Source organism: Jaculus jaculus, chromosome 8, assembly GCF_020740685.1.
Source record: "Jaculus jaculus isolate mJacJac1 chromosome 8, mJacJac1.mat.Y.cur, whole genome shotgun sequence".
NCBI classification, from domain to species: domain Eukaryota; kingdom Metazoa; phylum Chordata; class Mammalia; order Rodentia; family Dipodidae; genus Jaculus; species Jaculus jaculus.
The window spans coordinates 32,324,151-32,340,860 of NC_059109.1; the positions used below are offsets into that span (position 1 = coordinate 32,324,151).

At 40.6% G+C, this 16,710-nt stretch overlaps 1 protein-coding gene across 2 annotated transcripts in view; it reads right to left on the reverse strand.

The window, feature by feature from the left end:
- Nucleotides 1-739: 739 nt before the first annotated feature.
- Nucleotides 740-16,710, reverse strand: part of Bend6 (BEN domain containing 6) — a 53,031-nt gene continuing 37,060 nt past the window's right edge. For both annotated transcript variants that reach the window (XM_045156186.1, XM_004668214.2), the window contains exon 8: nt 740-2,096. The gene's annotated coding sequence lies outside the window, so the exon portion shown is untranslated. The remainder of the gene's footprint in view (nt 2,097-16,710) is intronic.

Sequence of the window (16,710 nt, forward strand, 5' to 3'; positions counted from 1 at the left end):
TTGTCTCAGTATCATTTATTAGATACACACTCTATTCCAAATTATTTAAGGTTCTACTTTAATCATATTCTAAATTCTTATATTGTGAACTATATATATATATAATGTGTATACAATAATCAGAGTCTGTTAAGTTTCATTGGTTTTCTTATATTTGGAACTCATTCAGGACCAATCTTCAAAGCTGAATTGAGTAAATATGCTATTCTGTTGTGTATAAAGTTATCAATATATTTCAAAATACTTTAAGGAAAGAACATGCACGTTCCATTTGATCAATATATATATATTCTGTTGTTGTTTTATGTTTTTTTTTCAAAAGTAATTTTACTTACCTTAGTAGGCAAAACTTGTAGTAGTATCAACTAGTTGTTGTTGTTTTGAGGTATGGTCTTACTTTAACCCAGGCTGTCCTGTAACTTACTCTGTAGTCTCAGGCTTGTCTTGAACTCAGTGATCCTCCTACCTCTGCCTCCCAAGTGGTGGGATTAAAGGCGCACACCACCACACCTAGCTTTAGCTAGGTTTTAAAGTGAATTAAGATATATCTTAGTAGGATTATCATATCTTAAATAAAAATGTGTATTTATCTTCCCAGACCTTGTCTACCTACCCTGCAGAATATGGGTCTTTCAAGATATGCAAGCCTGAGTCAGACATAGTGGTAATGCTCCAATGCATGGGAGAAAAAGCTCTCTGCCTAGAAAAAAAATTCCCCATTAAGAAATAAGAAAATGTCTTTTCTCTTTTTAGTGTCACTTATTTTTATTTAATTAAAAGTAGCAAATGTTACATAATTCATTTCCTTAGGAATATTTGTTGTGTACAACCACACTGTTGTCAAGCAGCATTCCTGGGATGTTCCCTGGGTCCATCACAGTGCCCTCTGAGCTACTGTGTCTCCTTTCCAAGCTTACATATCACCTTGTAACAACACGACATCAAGTGAGAAGCCTCTGACGAGTATTTTAACTTTTGTCGTTTTACAAAATGTTTTTTTTCTGTTATTTTGAGGTTTCAAATTCATTTTTCTTCTGTTGCAATGAAAATATACCATTTACAATTAACCAGTATAGCAATATAACCAGCCACATACATAAGATGTTTAATCTTATAGAGGATTTTTTTTTTAGCAAGAGAGACACAGAGCATTGGCATGCCAGGGCCTCAGCCACTGAAATTGAATGCAAGATGCTTGTGCCACCTAGTGGGCATGTGCAACCATGTGCTTGCCTCACTTTTGTGTATCTGGCTTATGTGGGATCTGGAAAGAGATAGAACATGGGTCCTTAGGCTGCTCAGGCAAGCGCCTTAACCGCTAAGCCATCTCTCCAGCCCTTACAGGGGATGTTTTAAGTGATATTAGTATTTGACACATTTGTATTTAGTATATCTTGGACAATGAAAATTTAGAAGTATGTTTACTATTCAGCCAAAAGACTATTTGGAAAATTAATGTATTGCTTAAATACATAAAAAAATTGGGCTTATTTGTTTTTCAGAAGTGTGTTGAGATAGTTTAACACTGAAAAGGTTTTACTGTTCTCATACATGTTTAGATAACAGAATAATCCTGTAATTTTATTGCTAAAACACCATTACTTGGTTACACATTATTATCAAAGAATAGGCTTTGCTGCTTTCATATTTTGTCAACACCAATTTCTTTAGTGTTTTCTTTTTGCAATCATGTGTTTATGCCAAATCCAAAAACCATAATGGTAATAACCAATGTACAAGGTTTGGTTTGTACAATGATATGGAAGGTTGAAGTTTTTGTTACTATGAGAAGAACTCTGATGGGCCAGTTAAATTAGATGTACAGAGAAGTACTTGGGGATATGGAAATGTGTGTTGTCAGACACCACACTGCATGCTTATTTGGGAGGACTTCTCTGGTTTGACGTGTCACTGGGATTTAATGTGAAATCTCCATGCAGCTTCTTGAGCAAGTTTGTTACTCCATCAGGAAAGCCTGTGGATGTGACGGTATCTGACAGCCTGCCACCGCACAGGTCTCCATGCTCACCACCAGCGAGGTTACAGATTCTCCAGTAGGATCCAATGTTTGAATCAATTTCAGTTACCTGTAACAACTATATAAAAAAAGCAAATTTCAAAAAGGTACAATTTTTTGTTAAAACTTTTATGATATTTTAAACAATTATATGAGTGATTTGGTTTTGTATATATCATAAATTTGTTCCTAAAAACACAAATTATTGCCTGGGTTTGGTGTCATACACCTGTAGTCCTTGCATTTCAATGGTTAAAGCAGGAGGATCCAAGTTCCATCCTAGTCTCAAATCAAACAAAAAACTCCAACTAAACAAGCAAACATAAATACAAATTGTTGAGAAGATTATCATTATTGAGATGTCTTGTGAATTATTTTATGACCCAGGGGAATTTCAGCTTAGAAAACAGTTAAAGTTTCAGCTTAGAAAAAAGTTAAAGTTACATTTTATTTGAAATGATTTAAAAATTACTGGCTACATTTGAAAACGGAGTAAACTCTACATCCAATCAACCATTTAAAAAAAACTATCAACACTTTTGTATGTTATTTTCAGTAATGTTTATTGGTTGCTTACTGACTGTTTAGCAGTTTCCCCAACCTGCTTTACCTCATTTAAAGCTCATTATATCAACTACTAGGTCACAGACAGAATTACTACAAAGCTGTTAAAACTTACTTGCACACCTTTAATCTCAGCACTCAGGAGGCAGAGGTAGGAGGATCACCACGAGTTCAAGGCCAGCCTGAGACTACATAGTAAATCCTGGGTCAGCCTGAAGTAGAACAAGACCCTACTTTGGAAAAAAAAATAAATTAATTAAAAAAAAAGCGTACTTGCCTGGATACCTTCTAAAAAGAGGGCCAATATATTTACATGTTTGTTTGTCTTTTCTATTCTTTGTTTAAACTTTATTTTAATTTATTTGAGAGAGAGAAAGAGGCAGAGAGAGGGAGAGAGAGAATGGGTACACCAGGGCCTCTAGCCACTGCAAACAAACTCCAGATGCATATGCCCCTTTGTGCATCTGGCTTATATGAGTCCTGGAGAGTCAAACCAGGATCCTTTGTCTTTGCAGGCAAACACCTTAACTGCTAAGCCATCTCTCCAGCCCTTCTATTCTTTTTTTTAAGGCAGGGTCTCACTATACCGCTGGCTGCCCTAAAAATTATTAATATGCTTCTGAGTGCTAGGATTAAAGGTGAGCTACTACATGTTGCATATATTTACACAGAGCCACAGCAGCTCAACCACTGGATATGACTGAAGTACATAGTTACATGTTTCTGTCATTGCATGACTCACTGAGTATATATACATATCTGCATGGTATTAGCCTATGCCTCACACAGGCTATAAGCATATGTGTGTGAGAATCTATTCTGGGGCCATGATGAATGAAACAATATAAAACACAAGAGAAAATAAAAGACAGATACCCATGACCTCGCAGTGCCTGACACTATCTACACAAGATCATCATAATAGGAGGAAAAGATAATGACATCAAACTAGAAGAGAGACTGATTGAAAGGAGAAGGGGATATGATGGAGAGTGGAGTTGTGAAGGGGAAATTGTGGGAGAGGGAATTATCATGGTTATTGTCTATGATTATGGAAGTTGTCTATAAAATAAAAAGAAAAAAAAAAGAGACAGATTGCAAAAATGTTTGAGGCTAGCATAACATGCCATATAGCTTTACAGTAATCTTTTATAATAAGTAAAGGTACGTTTTAAAAATAAACACTATAAGGCTGGAGGGATGGCTTAGCAGTGATGGTGTTTACCTGGAAAGCCAAAGGACTCAGGTTTGATTTTCCAGGACCCACATAAGCCAGATGCACAAGGTGGTGCATGTGTCTGGACTTCATTTGCAGTGGCTGGAGGCCCTGGTGAGCTCATTCTCTCTGTCTCTAATGAATAAAATTTGAAAAAGTAAAAAACTATGGAATAATTAATATGTAAGGCAGTAACATAGCCAGTAATCAAGTTTATACACTGCTCATCGTTGGATGTACTCTAGTATGTTTTTTTTAGGTAGGGTTTCACTGTAGCTCAGGCTGACCTGGAATTCACTATGTAGTCTCAGGGTGGCCTAGAATTCATGGTGATCCTCTTACCTCTGCCTCCTGAGTGCTAGGATTAAAGGTGTGTGCGACCATGCCTGGCTGTGCTCTACTTTTATGCAACTGGCAGCACAGAAGGTTTGATTATACTATCTTTATGATAAAGATATGAATAATAAGTTATAAAAGTTATAATGGCTACATCATAGGGAATTTTTAGCCTCATTGTGGTGGTTTGAATGTTCCCCATTGCCTCATGTGTTTGTGATTAAACCTCACATTTAGTCCAAGCTGGTGGAGCCTTTGGGTCGTGGAGCCTTGCTAGAAGAGGTGTGTCTCTGGGCGTGGGCCTTGGGATGTTATTACCCAGCTCTACTTGCCATACTTAGCTCAGTCTCTCTCTTCCTCCCCAGGGATGAGGAGATGTGATGCCTGGCTGGCTGCTGCCATGCTTTCCTTTCCATGATGGAGTTTCCTCTTGGAATTGTGAGCCAGAAATAAACCTTTCCTTCCATAAGCTGCTTTCAGCCAGGTCTTTTGTCCCAGCAACAAGACAATAACTGCTACAGAAAATTGGTACTGAGTAGTGGGACCACTGTTCTAATACGCCTGACCTTGTGTTTTGTAATTAATTAATTAGTGTGTGTGTGTGTGTGTGTGTGTGTGTGTGTGTGTGTATACATGTGTGCATGCATGCTAGTATCTCTTCCTGAGCAACCGATGCCAGATTTTTGTGCTACATTTTTGTGTCTGGATTTTATGAGTGTGTTGGGGAATTGAACCCATGTCAACAGGCTTTGAAAAAAGTTCCTTTTGCTTCTTTTTGTTTGTTTGTTTTTGTTTTGCTAGATAGGGTCTCACTTTAGCTCAGGGTGACCTGGAATTCTCTGTGTAGTCTCAGGGTGGCTTTGAACTCACTGTGATCCTCCTACCTCTGCCTCCTGAATGCTGGGATTAAAGGTGTGCACCACCACACCTGGCTCCTTTAGCTTCTTGGAGCCATCTCCCCAACCATTCTATGTGGTTTTTAAAGGTTTTTTGGGCATAGTTTACAGAAGAAATATAGAATTAGTTTTGAACTTTGGTCTAGAGAAGCTTTACAATGTTACAAGGTGAGATTAATGAGTTATTCTGGTGAGATTTTTGAAAGACCAAGATGCAGGCAGAAGTATGGACTATAAAGACTTGGGTTATGATATTTCAGATGGAAAAGAGAACTTCATCAGGAACTTGGATAGAGGGAATTAATATAATGTTTTTGCAGAGAGAACTTAAGCAAAGTTGAGTTTTAAAGTAATGGACTAGTGTGTTTGGCAGAGGAAAATACAAAGCAGAAGGATGTGAAAAATGTGGAGTCCAGTGCAGGAAGAAATGTGAATTGGTTTTGCATCCCAAGTCCAGATACTGCAGCCACTTCAGCTGTGATTGTCTGAGAGATCACCACCTCTATGAGTGGGTCAGCTGCTCTGCACTGGGACAACAGGAGTGCTGATGCCTTTGGAAGGAATGGGACTGAAGAAAAAATGCTGAACGTGTTTCCTCCTCCTCCTCAAGGTTGGCCATTAATCCTCCTAAATAAAAAATAAATAAATTGGCAGCATCATCTACCTGATACTGGTTTTTGGATGCACTAGTATTCAGGGAATAGAGGATCATGTGTTACTAGAGGATCATGTGTTACTAGGCAGTGTGAGGCAAGATTAGTGTCTGCAAGGAAGCCCTGAGAGATCATTGTATGAATCTGTGAAAATGAACCAGGGGTTGCAGTGGAAATCCTAGAATTTTGGAGTTGCCAGGACGATGGATAGCCACCTAGGAAATCTGTTGGCTCAGGGTGGATTCTGCCTAGGAAGCAAGCAGAACAGCTGGAGAGGCACAGCTATCCAAGCTTTCTAGAGACCCAGAGGATTTCCTTAGGCATCCACGTTGTCAAACTTGGAGTGGCAGGACTTGATGTTTGCCCTGCTAGTTTTGATCTGCATTGGTCCAATCTTTCCTTGGTATACTACCTTTCTTCTTTTCTGGAATGGAAATGACTATGGAACTTTTAAGGTTGGACTGAAAGCATTTTGCATCATGAGATGGCCATGAGTCCATGGGGGCCAGGGGTGTAAAGTGGTAGTTTAAATGTGGAATGTGCCCCATAGCCTCATGCAATATATGTGTGTGTGTGTGTGTGTGTGTGTGTGTGTGTGTGTGTGTGTGATTAAGCCTCATACTTATTCCCCAGCTGGTGGAGCCCCTGGAATGTGGAGCCTTGTTAGAGGAGGTATGACTCTGGGGGTGGGTCTTGGATGGTTATAGCATATTCATACTTGCTATGTTTAGCTCACTTTCTCTCCTTCCTACCTGCTAATGGGGGAGATGTGACAACCAGTTGTCTGTTCCTACTATGGTCCCCCCAATGATGAAACTTCCTCTCAAAAGATTAAGCTGGAGACAAACCTGTTCCTTCTATAAGCTGCTTCTGATTGGATGTTTTCTCCTAGTAATGATATGGTAAATGCTACACTGACTATAATCTCATTGGACCACCACCATTGTGTATGCAGTCTGTCATTAACTAAGACTTCAGTAAACAGAATGTAAGTACATTTGCAAAAATAAGATATTTCAGACATAATCACTTGGGGCTCACTATGATGTACTTATTGTGCTTTGTGTGATTTCAGTAAGGGCTCACTAGGATGCAGTTACTGGATGCTGTGTGATTTCAGGAAGGGCTCACTAGGATGCACTTTCTGGACACTGTGTGATTTCAGGAAGGGCTCCACTAGGATGCACTTACTGGATGCTGTGTGATTTCAGGAAGGGCTCGCTATGATACACTTACTGGACGCTGTGTGATTTCAGGAAGGGCTCACTAGGACACACTTACTGGACGCTGTGTGATTTCAGGAAGGGCTCACTAGGACACACTTACTGGACGCTGTGTGATTTCAGGAAGGGCTCACTAGGACGCACTTACTGGACGCTGTGTGATTTCAGGAAGGGCTCACTAGGACGCACTTACTGGACGCTGTGTGATTTCAGGAAGGGCTCACTAGGACGCACTTACTGGACGCTGTGTGATTTCAGGCAGGGCTCACTAGGACGCACTTACTGGACGCTGTGTGATTTCAGGAAGGGCTCACTAGGACGCACTTACTGGACGCTGTGTGATTTCAGGAAGGGCTCACTAGGATACACTTACTGGATGCTGTGTGATTTCAGGAAGGGCTCACTAGGACGCACTTATTGAACTTTGCCATCTCTTGCATACATAATGACATTACGGTTAACAATCTCAACTTGAGATGTTTTCTAGGAATACTTGCAATATTGCCAGTTTAGTGAATACTTAAGTGTAGTCACTTTATGGAATGCTTGAAATAGAAGAAGCTTAGTTGGTTTTTCTGTAAATTTGACAACAATCCTAAAATTTACATGAGATTATTATCAAATGGCTGAGGATATGAGCTTTCAAAAAGACAAGAAAGGGAAAATTTTCATCAAATGTTTTGAGGGGTCTAAATCATTTTTTTGGGTATTCTATGGAAACCTGTTTCAAATGAAGAGGCAACTAATGAGTATAAGAATTTAAAAAAGAGTATAGAAAGCATATGTCTATGACCTCAGTATTTGGATGCCTGAGGCAATAGGACTGTTAGTTAGGCCAGCCTAGGCTACAAAACTAAAAAAATCAAAAGACTTACAAAATGCAATAGATATATCAAAATGTGACATCAAGATGGACTAGGGACTAGTTGGAAAGAAGAAAAGATGCAATGGAGGGGGGATAATGGGGGGAGGGGTGAGAAACAAAGGAGAGTGGGGGAGGGGATTATGATCATGATCTATTGTGTGTAAAAAACAAAACATTGTGTACAGAGAACCCAGGACTGGATGGATTTACTGTGAATTTTGTGAAGTTTTTCAAGAAGAGTTATCACCAAGGTGCCTCACACTGTTCTGAAAACAGAAAGGTAAGGATATTACAACCTCACTGCACAAAGCCAAGATTACTCAGATACCAAAACTGGAAAGAATACAGTAAAACAATGATAATGTCTCTGAGGAAGGCTCTTGAAAGCCACATTAAGAATGCATCAAGAGGGCTGGAGAGATGGCTTAGTGGTTAAGTGCTTGCCTGTGAAGCCTAAGGACCCCGGTTCAAGGCTCGATTCCCCAGGACCCACATTAGCCAGATGCACAAGGGGGCGCACGCATCTGGAGTTCGTTTGCAGTGGCTGGAAGCCCTGGTACGCCTACTCTCCTCTCTCTCTCTCTCTGCCTCTTTCTTTCTCTGTCTGTCACTCTCAAATAAATAAATAAAAATAAACAAAAAAAAATTAAAAAAAAAGAACACATCAAGAATATCATACAGTATGACAAAGTGGGCTATGTCCCAGGGATGCAAGGATGAACCACATATGTGTGAATTAAAGTTCCTGGACAGGAGCTGCATCTACAGGCTGATTAGCTAATTAGAACTTTAGTGACTCTAAATAATTGAAATATTGCATGTCTACAGTGAAACATTTTGGCTTGTCTTAGACCTTTAAAAAATTTTTATTTTGGGCTGGAGAGATGGCTTAGCGGTTAAGCACTTGCCTGTGAAGCCTAAGGACCCCGGTTCGAGGCTCGGTTCCCCAGATCCCACGTCAGCCAGATGCACAAGGGGGCGCACGCGTCTGGAGTTTGTTTGCAGAGGCTGGAAGCCCTGGCGCACCCATTCTCTCTCTCTCCCTCTATCTGTCTTTCTCTCTGTGTCTGTCGCTCTCAAATAAATAAATAAATAAATAAATAAATAAAATGTTTAAAAAAATTTATTTTTTATTTTGAGAGAGAGAGAGGGAGAGAAAGGCAGATAGAGAGATAATGGGCATACCAGGACCTCCAGCCACACTGCACATGAACTCCAGATACATGTGCCACCTTGTGCATCTGGCTTACATGAACAAAATAAATTGAAATTGGGTCAAAAACTTAATATAAGACCTGGAATTCTGCAACTAATAGAAAATAGTTGCAGTACATTTCAAGACAGAGGCAAAGACAAGGACTTTCTAAGAAGGACCCCAATATCACAGGAAACAATCCTAAGAATTGATATTAGGAAACTTGAATTAGAAAGCTTCCATACAGGAAAAGAAACAATCAGTGGAGCGAAGAGACAGCCTGCAGAATGGGAGAAAGTCTTTGCCAACTATACTTCCAACAGGGAATTAATATAAAGAACTTCCCAAACTAAATGCCAAAACCCAAACCATCCAACTAGTAAATGGGCTAATGAATAGATAGTTCCAAAAGGAAGAAAAACAAATGCCCAATAAATATTTGAAAAAGAGTTCAACATCCTTAGTCTATTGGAAATGCAAATTGAACCCACTTTGAAGGGCTTTTTAAGGGTAGCTCAGCTGGAAGGGTGTCTGTCTGCTCTACATGAAGCCCTGCATTCCATCCCCAGCACCAGGCATTTTGTCACATACCTGTAACTCCTGCACTGAGGAGATGGAGTTAGGAGATCAGGAATTCAAGGTCCTTACAGATTACATAGTGAATTTAAGGATAACCTAGGCTACATTAGACCCCTATTTAAAAAAAAATCAGCAAAAAGGGCTGGAGAGATGGCTCAGTAGTTTAAGGAACTTGATTGTAAACTGCGATGGCCCAGGCTTGATTCCTTAGTGCCTACATAAACCAGATGCATCTGGAGTTTGTTTGCAGCAGCAAGAAGCTTTGGCATGCCCATTCTCCCCCCCCCCTCTCTGATTGCAAATACAATATCTTACAAGAAAGATATTTGCATATCCATCTTTGTTGCTAAATAATTCCCAATAGCTAAGATGTGAAACCAGCCTAGCTCTCTATCAGCAGATGAACAGATAAAGAAAATGTGGTATATATACACAGACTTTATTTAGCTGTAAGGAATGAAGAAAAGTGAGAGGAACTAGAAATCAGTTTGTTAAGTGAAAAGACAAAATATGTTCTTCTCATATGCAGAATCTAAATTTTGGGTCTATATTTGAATATATATGTATATACATATGAAGCATGTATATGAATGTGTATGTATATATGATGTATAGACATATATGTGGGAAGAGAACTGAGAAGGGGTGAGGTCAAAAGGAGGCAACAAAGTAACATAATTTCTGTGTCATGAGAGCAGAAGCGAGGTGTCAGAGAGGGGAGGGAAACAAGAGGGGACATGGGCTTCGACAGTGAAAGGGGGAATAAGAACAAGTGGACTGATACATGTGTGTATGAGCTACTTTCTCATTGCTGGGACACAACACCTGACTGGCAGCAGTTTATGGGAGGAAAGGGGTTTTTGCCTTAAGGTGGGGAAGGTGTGGCAGGCCAGAGCAGGAAGCCCAGGTCACATCTCCCCAGGACCAGGAAGCAGAGAAGGAACCACAGGTGGGGCTGCTGGACAACAAAACCTCAAGACCCACCCCCAGTGACTCACTAGCTGCAGAACCTCCTAGAGGCTCTACAACCTTCTTTATTTTTATTTTTATTTATTTATTTGCAACGGGGGAGAGAAAGAGAGAGACAGAGAGAAGGAGAGGGAGAGGGGAGAATGGTGTGCTAGAAACTGTTGCCACTGAACGTGAACTTCAGATGCATGTGCCTCTTCGCGCAGTACTAGGGGATCAAACCTGGGCCGCTAGGCTTTGCAGGCAAGTGGCTACACCACTGAGCCATCTCTCCAGCCCTCTACAACTTTTTTGAACAGTGCCATCAACTGGGGATTAAGTATTCAAATACATGAGCCTATGGTGGGGCATTTTGCATCCAAACCACCACAATGTATATGGAAATGCCACAGTGAAACTCATTACTTTGTATGCTAACTACAAAATTAATTTTAAAATTAAGGCAAAGTAACTAAATTTAAGTTCAGGAAAACAAGTGACTTTCCAAATTTCATAGAACCAACTTTCCAGTCACACTTTCTGTTCCTAAATTATTAGCTGTGATGGTGAATTTTGTATGTCAACCATGGTCTAGTTATCTGGTCAAGTGACAGCCTTGGTATGGCCTTGGAAGTGCTTTTAGATGAAGTTAACATTGAACTCAGAACTGTGATTAAAGCTTATTGCCTTCTATAATATGAAGCCTTTTCTGTTAGAGACAGAGAGATGGGGGAGGGGGGAGTGAGAATAGTTGTGCCAGGGCCTCTAGCCACTGCAAACGAACTCCAGATGCATGTGCCACCATGTGCATCTGGCCTACGTGGAACCTGGAGAATTGAACCTGGGTTCTTAGGCTTTGCAGGCAAGTGCCCTAACCACTAAGCTATTTCTCCAGTCTGTGAAGCCTTTTTTAATCAGTTCATGGCCTTTAAAGACCAGTGTCCCTGAGGAATTTTGCCTCCTGATTGACTTCGAAGTTAAGACTCCAACATTAGTGGGCCTCGACCCTGCTATCCTACATTTTCAGACTCAACAATCCCCATAATTGCATGAGCCAATCCCTTGAAATCTCTCTTTCTCTGTGCATATGTGTGCATGTACACAATATGTATATGCACATATACATATGTATATATTACATGCATAAATATATATATGCACACAAATACACCTGTGTATATATATATATCCCATTCTGTTTCTTTTTTAATATATTATTTCTCTATTTGTAAGCAGAGAGAGAAAGATAGGTGCACCAGGGCTTTTAACCACTGCAAACAAACTCCAGATGCTGCACCACCTTGTACATCTGGCTTTACATGGGTACTGGGGAATCGAATCTGGATCCTTTGACTTTGTTGGCAAGCTCCTTAACCACTGAGAAATCTCTCCAGCCCCTAGCACTGTTTCTTGAGGGAATTATGTGCTATGGTGGGAATGGTTTGTAATCCAAGATTTCATGCCTGGAAACTTGGTCCTTGGTGTGGTAATATTGGAATGGTGGCACCTTCAATAGGAGATGCTTGGTGAAAGGCAGTTAGGACATTGGGAGCACCACTCTGGGAAGGAATTCACATCCTTCTCTTCAGATCTCAGTTCCCTGTTGCAGGACTGGATTGTCACAATAGCTAAGTTTGGCCCCTGGATCTCTTTGGTTGCTTGTCTTACATAGGATCTCTTCTGTTGAGCTCTCACTGTTGTAAGGCCATCCTCCATGGGGCCCCTACCAGAGACTGAAAAGATGGGTCTACCAGATCGTGAACTTTAAACCTCCAAGACTGTGAACTTTAAACCTCTCCTTGGGAATTTGGTGATAGCACCAGAAATAGACTCATACTAAAAGAAATGCCCTTTATGATAATATTGGAACTTTATTGGTCACTAATCAAATGGTCTTGGGAATTCACTTGATCTCTTTAGGCTTCTTTTTTTTTTCCAATCTTCTCTTTCTTCCTCCCTCCTTCCTCCTCCTCCCTCCCTCCCTCCTCCCTCCCTCCCTCCCTCCCTCCCTCCCTCCCTCCCTCCCTCCTCCCTCCCTCCCTCTCTTTCTTTCTTTCTTTCTTTCTTTCTTTCTTTCTTTCTTTCTTTCTAAGGTAAGCCCAACAGACTGACCTTTTTTATTATGAGAGAGAGAGAGAGAGAGTGAATTGGCGTGCCACAGCTTCCAGGTGTTATAATTGAACTCTAGACTCATGCACCACCTTGTGTGCATGCATCACCTTGTGTGTCTGGCCTATGCATGATCTGGGGAGTCGAACATGGGTCTGTAGGCTTTGCAGGCAAGCGCCCTAACTGCAAAGCTATCTTTCCAGCCTGATCTCTTTAGGCTTTCATCTCACCAAATAATGAAATCATGTTAGTCCAGGGTTTCTCAACCTTAGCATGGGTGACTAAAACTTTCTATGAGCTGTAGGATGTTTGGTGCATCTCTGGGCTCTGTCCACTAGATGCCAGTAGAGCCACCCCGCTGTCACATCTGGATTGCCATACATTTCCAAGTATCCTTGATGGGAGCAAAAAGGCAAAATAACCTTGCTGCTCTGTTAAAGCGACACTGTATTAAACAGTCATTGTTACACCATGTGCACGTGAAGCATGTTTGAGAACTTGAATACTGATGCAGCTTTGAAAATTTCAGGAGAAAGTTGTTTGGTCACCTAGTGGGATGATATAGAGGTGATGATATTCTAGTATTCTTATAAATATTTTCTTTAGTTTATGTAAGAGATGAAAATGGGAAAGGGACCATAAATATTGGCATTTTGGAGCACTACAGGCAACTTCAGTGCAGTCACAGAAATGAGAGCAAATAGTTTTGTTTTTTAAATGAAGGCTAGAATTCAGCTGTCACCCTCACAGAAAAGTGCCTTAGCTGGAGCATGGCAGTTCTTCTTTCAAGTAAGCCACCAATGACAACTTGAAATGTGCTCTGTGAGGAGAGTGCAGTCCCCCCAGGCCACGGTGGGCATTGCCAGCCTTTGTGCATGTCTAGGAACTGTAAACATCTATGTAATTGTTCAGCACAGATTTCCCTGATGATAGTAATGGTACGAAAATTACTTCCCAAAGAATACCTCTGGTGTGAAGCAGGGAAGCAGCAGTGAGTTAAATGGCTCAGAAGGGAAACTGTAGTATTGGTCCAGTAGATGCACTGTGTGTAATTTCTTGAGCACGTCCAAATTCATGATTCATGTGACCCTGTCTTTCCCAGCAGCATATTTTCCTCAGTCTTTTGGATGTAATTTGAATTACTTCAAATGAAAGGTGTCTGCCTATGTAATCAAGGTTTCCACTCTAGTGTCAATCTCCACTTCTGATTCAAAGAAATATGTATTCCTTGTCTAAGCCATTTGACTGTTCAAAGAAAGCAAGCATAAGAACATTGTATTCAGAGCAAAAATTTTGTCCTTTGATTCAGTTTTTTGTTGTTTTGTTAAACAGGGTCTTGTCTTTCAGCCTCGAATGGCACAGAACTATGTAGCTCAGACTAGCCTGGAACTTCAGGTCTTCCTGCCTCAGCCTCGGCACTTTCAGACTATAGATAGGCACCACCATGCCCTGCCCCTTTGTTTCAGCTTTAATTGATGCACGGCTAGGGGATTTAGTCATGCCACTTCTAGCAAGTATGGTAAAGGTTGACCTAAAAATGCTTATGGTCCACTTCTTTAGAACTCTATGGCTTTGTCCTTGGCAGTCTAAGATATGGACATTAAAATACTTTGTGGAGGGGCTGGGGAAATGGCTTAGCAGTTAAGGCGTTTGCCTACGAAGACTAAGGACCCAGGTTCGATTCCCCAGAACCCACTTAAACCAGATGCATGAGGGGGAGACTGCATCTGGAGTTCCACTAGTGGCTGGAGGTCCTGGCATGCCCACTCTGTCTTTCTGTATGTCTTTTCCTCTCTCCCAAATAAATAAATATTTAAAAAATTTAAAAAAATGCTTTTTGGAATCCTGAAGTGCAATAATTTGCTCCAAACAACAGTCATATGACTCACAGAGCTGGTCTCATGGCATTCATACAGGAACTTGGTCATTATATGCCAGGAAAGCTGGTAACCTTGTGCCAAAATGAAAAGCTTAAGGAGCATACTTAATCACTTATCTCATAATTGCAAAGTCATAAGATTCACAGTATCTTGAAATGTATACTCTTTTGTGGATATATCTATGTATATATACATATAAACATTTTTATCTTCCATTATTGTTTAAGATGGTCTACCATTATGTTTGAGTCAAGAGAAAGAATTCTATTGCTTTTATGAGTAGTTTTATATTTTTTGTGGAAGACATTCTTATCAAGCAAGACTTTTATATAACAAAACTGATAAGGGACTGATAAGAACAATGGGGCCATAGTAGTTGGTAGAGAATGAAGTGGGTTATTGTACTACGTATTGTTCCATATGCCATTTAAGACAGCCAGAAAGCCAGGCATGGTGGCGCATGCCTTTAATCCCAGAACTCAAGAAGTAGAGGGAAGAGGATTGCCATGAGTTTGAGGCTACCCTAAGATTACATAATAAATTCTAGGTTAGCCAGGGCTATAGCAAGACCCTACTTTGAAAAATAAAAAAAAATAAATAAATAGAACTGCCAGAAGAAGTGAAGATAAGTAAAATGAAGTCAAAGTTGCCAAAAGTTAGAGAATAGGCAAAATAGAGGTGAAAGAAGTGGAGGCTGAGGATGGAGGGAAGTTTCCAGAGTGCTTGCTTAGCAGGCATAGCCTGGTTTCATCTACCAGCATCGCCAAGAAAAATAGAGGTTTGAAAAAAATGAGAATATCTTTTTAACTCAGTTGAGCTATTCCCTCACTGTTGCCTATATACTTTTATGAATCAATGAATTCATATGAATCAATTCATAACACAAATAAATATTTTTTCACCTATTTCCCATCGAAATAGTGGGGATAATATTAGTTAGCTTTTCCTTTATTGCAGCAAATACTTGAGACAGTCAGCTTCTGAGGAGGAAAGCTTATTTTGCCTCACATTTCTGGACATTTCTGTCCATGATAATCGGCTCTGTTGCTTCTGGGCCTTGGGTGGGGAAGAACTTCTTGGTGGGGAGTATGTATGTAGGAAACGGCTTGCATCATGGCAGGAAAGCAACAAAAGAGGGGAAAGAGATCAAGATCCCATAATCTCCTTCAAAGGCATTACCTGTAACCAGACCTCTCACACGGCCTCACCTCTTAAGCGGCTACTACTATGCAGTAGTGCAAAGGTCGAGACTAAGCTTTCATAACATGCGCGTTTTGTGGGAGAGGGAGCATTCCTGGTCTGAGTTAAGGCAGCGAGATCCACTGGACAGCTAAAGTAGCCAGAACTCTTGTCACACATTCCTCAGGGGCAAGGCCTGACTTTTGGTAAATGTTCTTATCAAACTTTAACAACTGATTTAAAAAAGATTTGAACAACTAAGAAGCACTGTGGAGAATGGTGAAGGAGGCCCTTTTCCACCTCCAGCCAGTACTTGGTACACAGGTTAAACCCTATTTAGAACTGAAAGTTCGATCTCACTGGCATACCTCAGGTGGCCCAGAAGCCCAAAGCTCCTCTGTTCTAGAGAAATACTCTCTAAATAGTCGTTTTCTCCCCTTCCTTGGTTCCATTCAGTCCCCAACCCCAAGTTCTGTGAAGAAAAAGTCCTCAGTAAAACACACTGGGAAAATAATATGCTCTATATCATGTTTTAGGAGATGCATAATGTATTTGGAGGTTCTGGGAAGAAAACCACTGTGATAAAGCTCAATATTTCTTTAATTATGAAAGAGAGAGAGAGAGACAGAGAGACAGAAAGAGACAGAAAGACAGGAGAGAGAACAATGAACCACTTTGTGCATTTGGCTTTAGGTGAGTACTAGGGAATAAAATCTAGGCAGTCAGGCTCTGCAAGCAAGCACCTTTAACCACTGAGCCATCTCTCCAGGCCCTTAGCATTTCTCAAAACTAATCACTTCCCAGTCCTCCTCACCATGCTCAGAACCACTATGAATGTTTCACAGGCCACCAGTACTATCTATTTCATGTTAGTATTTTATTTATTTATTTGAGAGAGAGAAAGAAAGAGGCAGACAGAGACACACAGAAAGAAGGGGTTGCCAGGGCCTCTCAGCCACTGCCAACGAACTCCAGATGCATGTGCCACCCTGTGCATCTGGCTTTATGTGGATACTGGGAAACTGAACTCAGGCAGGCACTTTAACCACT